The sequence below is a fragment of the Orcinus orca genome, chromosome 16 (assembly GCF_937001465.1).
Source record: "Orcinus orca chromosome 16, mOrcOrc1.1, whole genome shotgun sequence".
In the NCBI taxonomy this organism is placed as follows: domain Eukaryota; kingdom Metazoa; phylum Chordata; class Mammalia; order Artiodactyla; family Delphinidae; genus Orcinus; species Orcinus orca.
Genome location: NC_064574.1, coordinates 31,405,539 through 31,416,236, shown reverse-complemented (window position 1 = coordinate 31,416,236; position 10,698 = coordinate 31,405,539).

Genomic DNA, 10,698 nt, shown 5'->3' with positions numbered 1-10,698 from the left:
ATAATCTTTCCCAACTGAGTAAGGGTGATTCAACATGAATAGTGATGGCTTCAAAGATAAAGAAAGAGGGCCAGATGCCAAGAAATTCAGTGGCCTCTAGAGACTGAGAATGGCCCTCAGTTCACAGCCACCAAGAAAACTAGGACCCCAGCCTTTTAACAGAAGGTACTAAACTCTGCCAACAACCCAAGTGAGCAAGAAAAGGATTCTCCCTAGAATCTTCAGAGAACCTACTTACACCTTAATTTTAGTCCAGTGATACTCAACTTCTGGCCTATAGAACTGTAAGATAATAAATTTGTGTTGTTTTAAGGAACTGAATTTGATATAGCAGCAGTAGAAAACTACTACATTGGAATACTTATTTATTGTTAATTAATACTAATAATTGGTAATAATTGATTATTAATTTTACGTGTTTCTTTTTACTTTTTTAGTGTGACTATTAGAAAATTTTAAATTATATACGTGACTCACATTTGTGGTTCACTTTATTGGACAGTGCTGAACACACACACACACACACACACACCACCTTATTTTACCTGTGACATTGGCTTTTTGAGGTCACCAGACTAGGTGTCTTAACAGAATGTCCCCATTCTAGGCTTGTTAGACTCCTTCATCATGGTGTCATTTACCTTATTTTTCTACCCTCTATATTTCTTATAATCTAGAAGTTAATTCAATAGGCTTAATTAGATTGGGGCTAAACAGTTTTAGCAAGAGTACTTCAAAGATGGTACTATGACATCATATTGCATTATATCAGAAGAATCACTCACAATGTTCAGTTGTCTGACTACAAGTGATGTTAAGTTTGATCACTAGTTAAGGTGGTGTGAGTTGAGCTGTGTCCCCCCTCCAAAATATGTTGAAATCTTAATCTCCAGTACCTGTTAATGTGATGTTAGTTGGAAAAATATTTTTACAGATGTAATCATGCTAAAATGAGGTCATATTGGATTAGATTGGGCCTAATCCATGACTGGTATTCTTATAAAATGGGAGGGAATTTGGACGCAAAAACACAGAGACACACAGAAAGAACACAATGTGATGACAGAGGTAGAGATAAGAGTGAGGTATCTATAAGACAAGGAATGTCAAGGATTGCTGGCAACCACCAGAAATTAGAGGAAGGCACAGAACTTATTCTCACTCAAAGCCTCCAGAACAAACCAACCCTCCTGATTCCAGACTTTTAGCTTCCAGAATTATGAGAGAATAAACTTCTGTTGTTTCAAGCCATCCAGTTTGTGGTAATTTGTTAGACAGCCCTAGAAAGTGAATACAGATGGTGACCACCAGATCTTTCTAATGTATAGGAATGCTTCTCCCATAACAATTAAAAAAGTGATGGGGTATTAATTTCACATCACATAAATGCTCTGTTCCCACTGGACCTGGCATCTCCTAGTGCAGAAAGCAAGGAAGTGCTCAAAAATCAATGGGGTCATGTTGAATAGGTAAAGGTGTTAGCTTGAAGGGATTTTCCATTGACCAATTTTAGAACATTCTGAGTATCAACAAGAATAAGTATAATTGATTATAAAACATTCTTTTTTTAAAAAATCCATGAATTCATAGTGATACTCAAAACAAAAGAGAAAGTAAAGAAGAATTCAACGAATAATAAACAAATGTCAAAGGACTGATAGAATAAGTAAATAACAATCCTGCAACCCCCAGTGAAATAATTAGAATAAGGATTACCAATGGATGCTCAAAATATCATATGAAAGTTTGTTGAGGAACAGGGCACCAGCTGGGTTTGAACATTTTAACCTGCTTCTTAGGTTCTTTCCTTCTCTGCCATGTCTAGGGTCAACAGTGTTTGCTAGATTTGAGGGTCTTCTTAACTGTTTCTTTCTCTTTCCTTCAGGGTCCAGGCATAGTTTTTCTAACCATCCTCCAGAACCATGGTCTCAAACACTGTTGTTCCCTTGGGGAGCTTTTAAAAATCTGATGCCTAAGCTGCAGCCCAGACCAATTACATCAGAATCTCTGCAGATGGCAAAATAATTTCTAAATGTCCCCAAGTGGTTCTAGTGTACAGCCAAGTGTAAGAATTACTGCTCTAGCTTCAGTCTTGTTAGGTCCTCATGGTAAGGGATATGAAGCCAGAAAGTGAGCAAACAAATCATGTTTATTATCACTCTGAATGGATCAAAATCTACACTTGGACTTGATCTATTATTGTTCTGCCCAGCTGCCATTAAGGGGATCATATCTTACAGGACCTGCCCTTAAAGGCTTAACTCCACACATGATCCACAAGACTATTCCTTCAAGATGCATACCTTACCTCCTTCTCCATCTGTCATAGCTTTGTCACCTTGGACCAGTTTAAATGCCCTTTTTAATATGGCTTCTTTCTCTCAGCAAAATTATTTTGAGATTCATCCATGTTGTTTCAGGTATCAATAATTAATTTTTATTCCAGAGCAGTATCCCATTTTATACAACAATTTGTTTGCCCATTCATCTGTTGATGGACATTTGGGTTGTTTGTAATTTTTGCCTATTACAAATAAAGATGCTATGAACATTCACATACAAGTCTTTGTATGAACATTTCATTTCTCTTGGGTAAATACCTAGGAATGAAATGGCTTAATCGTATGGTAGGTATATGTTTAACCTTTTTTTTTCAGATTTTTTTTTTTTTTTAGGTTGCACCCTGCGGCATGCAGGATCTTATTTCCCCAAGCAGGAATTGAGCCTGTGCCCCCTGCATTGGGAGCACAAAATCTTAACCGCTGGACCACCAGGGAAGTACTATTTAACCTTTTAAGGTACTGCCAAACTGTTTTTCAAAATGGTTTTACCATTTTCATCCCCAACAACACTGTATGAGAGTTTCAGTTGATCTTCACCCTCAACAATACTTGGTATGGTCTTTCTCTTTATTTCAGTCATTCTAATAGATATATAGTGAGATTTCATTGTGATTTAATTTCCACTTCCCTAATGACTGATGAGGTTGAGTGTTGAGCATCCTTTTATGCATTTATTTGCCATCTGTATCTCTTCTTTGGTGAAGTATCAGTTCATATCTTTTCTCATTTTTTGTTGAGTTCTTGGTTTTCTTATTATCGAGTTTTAAGAGTTTTTAAAAATATATTCTGAATACAAGTCTTTTATCAGTTATGTAATTTGCAAATATTCTTCTTCCAGTCTTTGGCTTGCCTTCATTCTGTTAACAGTGTCTTTCAAAGAGCAGAAGTTATTAATGTTGATGAAGTATAACTTATCAAATTTTTTAACAGATTGTGCTTTGGTGTTTTTTTCTGAGAAATTTTTGGCCTAACACAAAGTCACAAATTTTTTCTCTTAGGTTTTATTCTAATCATTTTATAATTTTAAATTTTAAATTTAGGGCTATCATCACTTTTGAGTTCATTTTTTTATGTTGCCATGTATGAATCAAAGTTCATTTTTCTGCATATGGATATCCAACTGGTCATGCAATATTTTTTGAAAATACCATCCTTTCTCCAGTGAATTGCCTTTGTACCTTTGTCAGAAACAACTTACCAGATATGTGTAAGTCTACTTCTGGACTCTATAATATTCCAGTGATCTGTTTTCCTATCTTATTGCCAATCCCACACTGTCTTGATTAATGTCAGTTTATGTCTTAAAGTCAAGCAGTGTAAGTCCTCTAACTTTGTTTTTCTTTTACAAAGTGGTTTCAGTTATTCTAGGACTGTTGCATTTCTGTATGAATTTTAGAATAAGCTTGCCAATTTCTATTTATAAAAACGCCTCTGGGATTTTTATTGGGATTGTACTGAATCAACAGGCCAATTTGGAGGGAAGTGACATGTTAACAATATCAAGTCTTCCAAGTCAGGAATACAGCATGTCTCTCCACTAATTCTGTTTTTTTTTTTGGTGGTATGCGGGCCTCTCACTGCTGTGGCCTCTCCCGTTGCAAAGCACAGGCTCCGGACGCACAGGCTCAGCGGCCATGGCTCACAGGCCCAGCTGCTCCGCGGCATGTGGGATCTTCCCGGACCGGGGCACGAACCCGCGTCCCCTGCATCGGCAGGCGGACTCTCAACCACTGCGCCACGAGGGAAGCCCTCTCCACTAATTCTTATAAGTAATTTTCAGTGTACAAGTCTTGCACATCGTTTATCAGATTTAGCCATTAAGCATTTCATATTCCTGATGCTATTGTAAGTGGTTTTGTTTTTGTTCATTTCAATTTCTTCTTGTTCATTGCTAGTAGAGAAATAAAATTGATTTTTATGTTGATCTAGTATATTACAAAATTGACAAACTCACTTATTAATTATAGTAGCTTTTTTGTAGATTCCATAAGATTTTCTAAGTAAACAATCAGATAACTTGATGACTTAACATCTGCAAATAAAGACAGCCTTACTTCTATGCAATCTGTATGTCTTCTTTTGTTGCCTCTTGCACTGAATGGGACCTCCAACACAATGTCAAGGAGAAATAAAGAACACATTCTTGTCTTGTTCATGAGCTTAGGGAGAAAGTATTTATTATTAAGTATTTATTATAAGTATTTATTATTTAAAACAAAGTATGATATTAGTTGAAAGTTTTTCATAGATGCACTTTATCAGGTTGAGGAATTTCCCTTCTACTTCTAGTTTTCTGAGAGTTATTATCAGAAATAGATGTTGGGTTTTGTCAAAAGTTTTTTATTCATCTATTGGAATGGTCATATATTTCTTCTTTTTTAGTCTATTTATATAGTGAACTACATTAATTGACAATCTAATTTTTTAAATTTTATTGGAGTATAGTTGATTTACAATGTTGTGTTAGTTTCAGATGTATAGCAAAGTGATTCAGTTATATACATATATGTATATACAACATATATTCATTCTTTTCAGATTCTTTTCTCATAAATGTTATCACGGAATATTAAGTAGAGTTCCCTGTGCTATACAGTAGTTCCTTGTTGGTTATCTATCTTAAACAGTAATTCCCCTACATACAAACAAGTTCCATTCTGAGAGTGTGTTTGTAAGTCCAGTTTGTTTGTAAGTCCAACAAAGTTAGACTAGGTACCTAACTAACACAATCGGCTCTATGGTACTGTACTGTAATAGGTTTATAATACTTTTCACACAAATAATACATAAAAAACAAACACAAAAAGTAAAGAAAACCTTTTTAATCTTACAGTACATTACCTTGAAAAGTACAGTAGTACAGTACAGTACAACAGCTGGCACACAGCATCTGGCATCGAGTGAACAGGCAAGAAAAGTTACTGACTGGAGGAGGGAGAGGAGGTGGGAGATGGTAGAGCTGAAGGATCATAAGCAACAGGAGATGGAGGGCAAGCTGCAATTTCATTCACGCCTGACCTTGATGACACAGGTTCTGGTTCCTTGCTGGATTCAATTCTATCTACCCTCCTGAAAAAATGATCCAGTGATATATGGGTAGTAGCTCTCTTTTTCTCATCATAGATGACACGGTAGCACTGGATTGCACTCTGAACGGCTGCTGCAACCTTCATGTACCACTCTACGTTCAGGTCCTGTGCCTCAGAACCTAACAGTGCCTCCTCAAATAAAGAAAATCCCCTTGCCATTTCGTGTCATGAATCTCTTCAGTTCTCAGTTACTTCTTCTTCCTCTTGTCTCTCTTCACCCTTCCTCTGGGCCTCCAATTCCATCAGGTCTTCAACCTTTGCATCTTTGAAAGTTCACAACTTGAAGTTTCGTATGTAGGGAACTTACTGTATACAGTAGTGTGTGTATGTTAATCCCAAGCTCCTGATTTATCCCTCCCCCTGCTCCATGTTTCCCCTTTGGTAACCATAAGTTTGTTTGGGATATCTGTAAGTCTGTTTCTGTTTTGTAAATAAGTTCGTTTGTATAAATTTTAACTATACTCCACATATGAGTGATATCATATGATACTTGTCTTTGTATGATTTACTTAGTATGATAATCTCTAGGTCCATCCATGTTGCTGCAAATGGCATTATTTCATTCTTTTTATGGTTGAGTAATAAATCCATTCCTCTGTCAATGGACGTTTAGGTTGCTTCCATGTCTTGGCTATTGTAAATAGTGTTACAATGAACATGGGGGTGCAAGTAACTTTTTTTTTTAATGTGGACCATTTTTAAAGTCTTTATTGAATTTGTTACAATATCGCTTCTGTTTTATGTTTTGGTTTTTAGGCCCCGAGGCATGTGGGATTCTGACCAGGGATTGAATCAGCACCCCCTGCATTGGAAGGCAAAGTCTTAACCACTGGACTGCCAGGGAAGTCCCTGAATGTATCTTTTTGAATTATGGTCTTCTCTGGATATATGCCCAGTAGTGGGATTGCTGGGTCATATGGTAGTTTTATTTTTAGTTTTTTTGAGGAACCTCCATACTGTTCTCCAATTTACATTCCATCAACAGTGCAGGAGGGTTCCCTTTTCTCCACACCCTCTCAAGCATTTATTATTTGTAGACTTTTTGATGACGGTCATTCTGACTGGTGTGAGGTAATTCCTCACTGTAGTTTTGATTTGCATTTCTCTAATAATTAGTGATGTTGAGCATTTTTTCATGTGCTTTTTGGCCATCTGTATGTTTTCTTTGGAGAAATGTCTATTTAGATCTTCTGCCTACTTTTTGATTGGGTTTTTTTTAATATATAGAGCTGCAAGAGCTGCTTGTATATTTTGGAGATTAATCCCTTTTTGGTAACTTCCTTCGCAAATATTTTCTCTTATTCTGCAGGTTGTCTTTTCATTTTGTTTATGGTTTCCTTTGCTATGCAAAAGCTTAAGTTTCATTAGGTCCCATTTGTTTATTTTTGTTTTTATTTTCATTACTCTAGGAGGTGGATCCAAAAAGATATTGCCTCGATTATGTCAAAGAATGTTCTGCCTATGTTTTCCTCTAAGAGTTTTATAGTATCTGGTCTTACATTTAGGTTTTTAATCCATTTTGAGTTTATTTTTGTGTATGGTGTTAGGGAATGTTCTAAATTTCATTCTTTTACATATAACTCTCCAGCTTTCCCAGCACCACTTATTGAAGAGACTGTCTTTTCTCCATCATATATTCTTGCCTCCTTTGTCATAGATTAATTGACAATCTAATGTTAAACCAACCTTGCATTCCTATTAAATATCCCATTTGGTCATGATCTATTACTGTTTTTACATATTGTTGGATTTGCTTTGCTGAAATTTTAACACGAATTTTACATACATGTCCATGAGGATATTGGCCTGAACATTACTTTTCTTGTAATATCAGTCTCTGGTTGGGTATCAGAATAATACTGGCCTCAGGGGAAGTAGTCCCACCCTTCAATATTTTGGAAATGTCATACATTTAGTTCTATATATGTAATAAATCCCACAATCATTGTTATTTGTTTTGCTTTAAGCAGTCAATTATCTTTTAAAGGGAAAGTTTAAATAATATTTTTTAAAGTATTTGTATTTACTCATGTAGTTGTCACTTCCAGTGCTCTTTATGCCTTTGTGTAGGTTTTTATCTGGCACCATTTTCCTTTTGCCTGAAAGACTTCCCTTAATATTTCTCGTAGTGCAGGTCTGATGGTGAAAAGTTCTTTCAACTTTTGTATATCTGAAAAAGTATTTTGTCTTTACTTTTCAAATATGTTTTTTTCTGGGAAAAGAATTCTAGGTTAGTAAGTTTTCAGTACTTTAAAGATGTTAATCTACTGTCTTCTACCTTGCACTGTTTCCAACAAGAAATCTGCTTTAAACTTTATCTTTGTTTCTCCATATGCTATGTATCTTTTTTTTCTCTTAACTGCTTTTAAGATTTTATCTTCATCACTGCTTCTAAGAAATATGCTTGTGGGGACTTCCCTGGTGGTGCAGTGGTTAAGAATCTGCCTCCCAATGCAGTGGACATGGGTTTGAGCCCTAGTCTGGGAACATCCCACATGCCGTGGAGCAACTAAGCCCATGTGCCACAACTACTGAACCTGTGTTCTAGAGCTCATGAGCCAGAACTACTGAGTCCATGAGCCACAACTACTGATGCCCGCACTCCTAGAGCTGTGCTCTGCAACAAGAGAAGCCACCACAATGAGAAGCCTGCGCACCACAGTGAAGAATAGCCCCAGCTTGCCACAACTAGAGAAAGCCCCCACACAGCAACGAAGACCCAATGCAGCCAAAAATAAAAAAATAAATAAATTTATAAAAAAAAGAAATATGATTGTGGTATGCTTAGTGTAGCTTTACTCAAGGTTCTTTTGCTTGGGGTTTATTGTGCTCTTGGATCTGAGGTCTTTAGTTCTTGTCATATTTTTTTAACATTTTGGTCATTATTTCTTCAAATATCTTTTCAACTCCCTCTTCTCAGTCATCTCCTTCAGGGATTCCAATTATACATATATTTGGCTGATTAAAGTTGTCCCACAGTTCACTTATGCTCTATTTATTTAATTTCAGTCTTTTTTCCCCTGTTTGTTTCATTTTGGATAGTTTTTATTTCTATGTCTTCAATTTTACTAAAATTTTCTTCTTCAGTATCTAATCTGCCATTAATCATATCTGGTGCCTTTTTCATCTCAGACATTGTAGTATTCATCTCTAGAAATTTGATTTGCATTTCTTTAATATCTTTTATGTCCCTGCTTGTCATGTTCAATCTTGCCTCTAGTTTCTTTAATATATGGAATACAATCACAATAACTATTTTAATTTCCTTGTCCACTAATTCTATTATCTGTGTTTTTCTGGGTTGGTTTTATTTTTTCCCCTGTTAATGGGTCATCTCCCCAGATTTTTTGCACATCTGGAAATTTCTTGAGTTTTGTTCTTGGATATAGTTAAATTCATTAGAAATGGTTTGATGCTTTCAGGTCTTCCTTTAGGCTTTTTTGGGCAAGTTCTAGTGTCCTGAATTTCAGCCTGGACACTCTCTTTAGACAATAATCTGGGTCACTAATTTCTTTCCTCTTTCTCAGTGATCACTGTCCTTTATTGTCTAATGTTCAATGTCTTTAGAGCCATTGTTTCATATCTTTTCAAGTTTTTTAGTTGTTTCAGGTAGGACTATAAATCCAGTCCATCTTGACAGAAGTGTGTGTGTGTGTGTGTGTGTGTGTGTGTGTGTGTGTGTGTGTGAATCTTACCTTTGTTATGTTCAGCAAAATGTGAAAGATAGAGAGGAAGTTACCATTGCCTAGGGGTACAGAAATCATGGGATAATTTGTGTTTATTAAATCAACAAATACATATTGAATATCCGAAGTTCATCTTTTAGTTTCATGACCAATATCCTAACAATGCTCCCAACTTTCCTTGGGGTAGCAATATGCCCAGCCCTAGATAATGTATCTTGATGGTCTAAACCTACACTGGCCAATATGGTAAGCCCTAGCCACATGTAGCTATTGAGCACTTGAAATGTGGCTCATCTGAATTGAGATGTGCCATAAGTATAAATCTGCACAGCAGATTTTGAAGAATTAATGCCAGAAAAAGTAAAATATCTCCTTATTCATTTGTATATTAGTTTCCTATCAAAGTGATAATATTTTGAAAAGATTGGTTTAAATAAAATATATTATTAAAAGTAATTTCATCTCCTTATGTTTTTAATGTGGCTACTAGAAGATTTTAAATTATACATATGACACATTATATTTCTATTGGACAGCACTGCTTTGAACCAGTCATGACAATATTATTCTGCATTAGTCAGGGTTCTCCAGAGAAACAGAATCAATAGGAATTATTTATTTACTTATTTACTCATTTACTTATTTATTCCTTATAAGTAATTGGCTCACATGATTATGGAGGAAGGCAAGGTCAAGATCTGCAGGGTAAGTAAGCAAGCTAGAGACCCAGGAGAGCTGATGGTATAGTTCCCATTCAAAGGCTAGGAGGCTCAAGACCCCAAAAGAGCTGATGTTCCAGTTCAAGTCTGAAGAAAAGAAAAAGTTGATGTCCCAGTTTGAAAGAAATCAGCCAGGAAGAATTCTCTCTTACTTGAGGGAGGGTCAGCCTTTTTGTTCTATTCAGGTCATCAACTGATTGGATAAAGCCCATCCACATTAGGGAGGGCAATCTGCTTCACTCAGTCAACCAATGTAAATATTAATCACATCCAAAAACAACCTCACAGAAACACCCAGAACAATGTTTGGCCAATATCTGAGCACCCTATAGCCCAGTAAAATTAACACATAAAATTAACCATCATATGTTCCCTGTTTTTCCAACCTCCCTTGAAGATAGAGCTATTGACTCAGTTATGGGTAATGAGATGTGAAGGAAAATCTGCTCTGAGACTCCTAGGAAAACTTTTGCTCCCATAGAAGAAGACATGGCTAGCACCATCTTTCCTTGTTTCTTCCAATCTTACATGTGATGCCTGCATCTGGGGTAGCCATCTTGTGACCTTGAGGTAACAAATGAGGGGAGAAACAGCAAAATGCTAAGGGTAATGGAGAAGAAATATAGACAGATCCTGGGTGCCTGATGGTACTGTTGAGCCACTAAAACAGTACCAGCAATTGCTTACCTTTGGATTTCTTCTTAGGTGGCTAAATTAAACCCCTATTTGTTAAGTCCATGCTAAAATAAACCCCTATTTGTTAAGTCCACAATTTGGGTTTTTTTTTTTTACTTGCAGCCAAACATATTCCCAACTGATATATACCAGTTAGAAGAATAGCAGGTAATTTTAAATTGTGGTA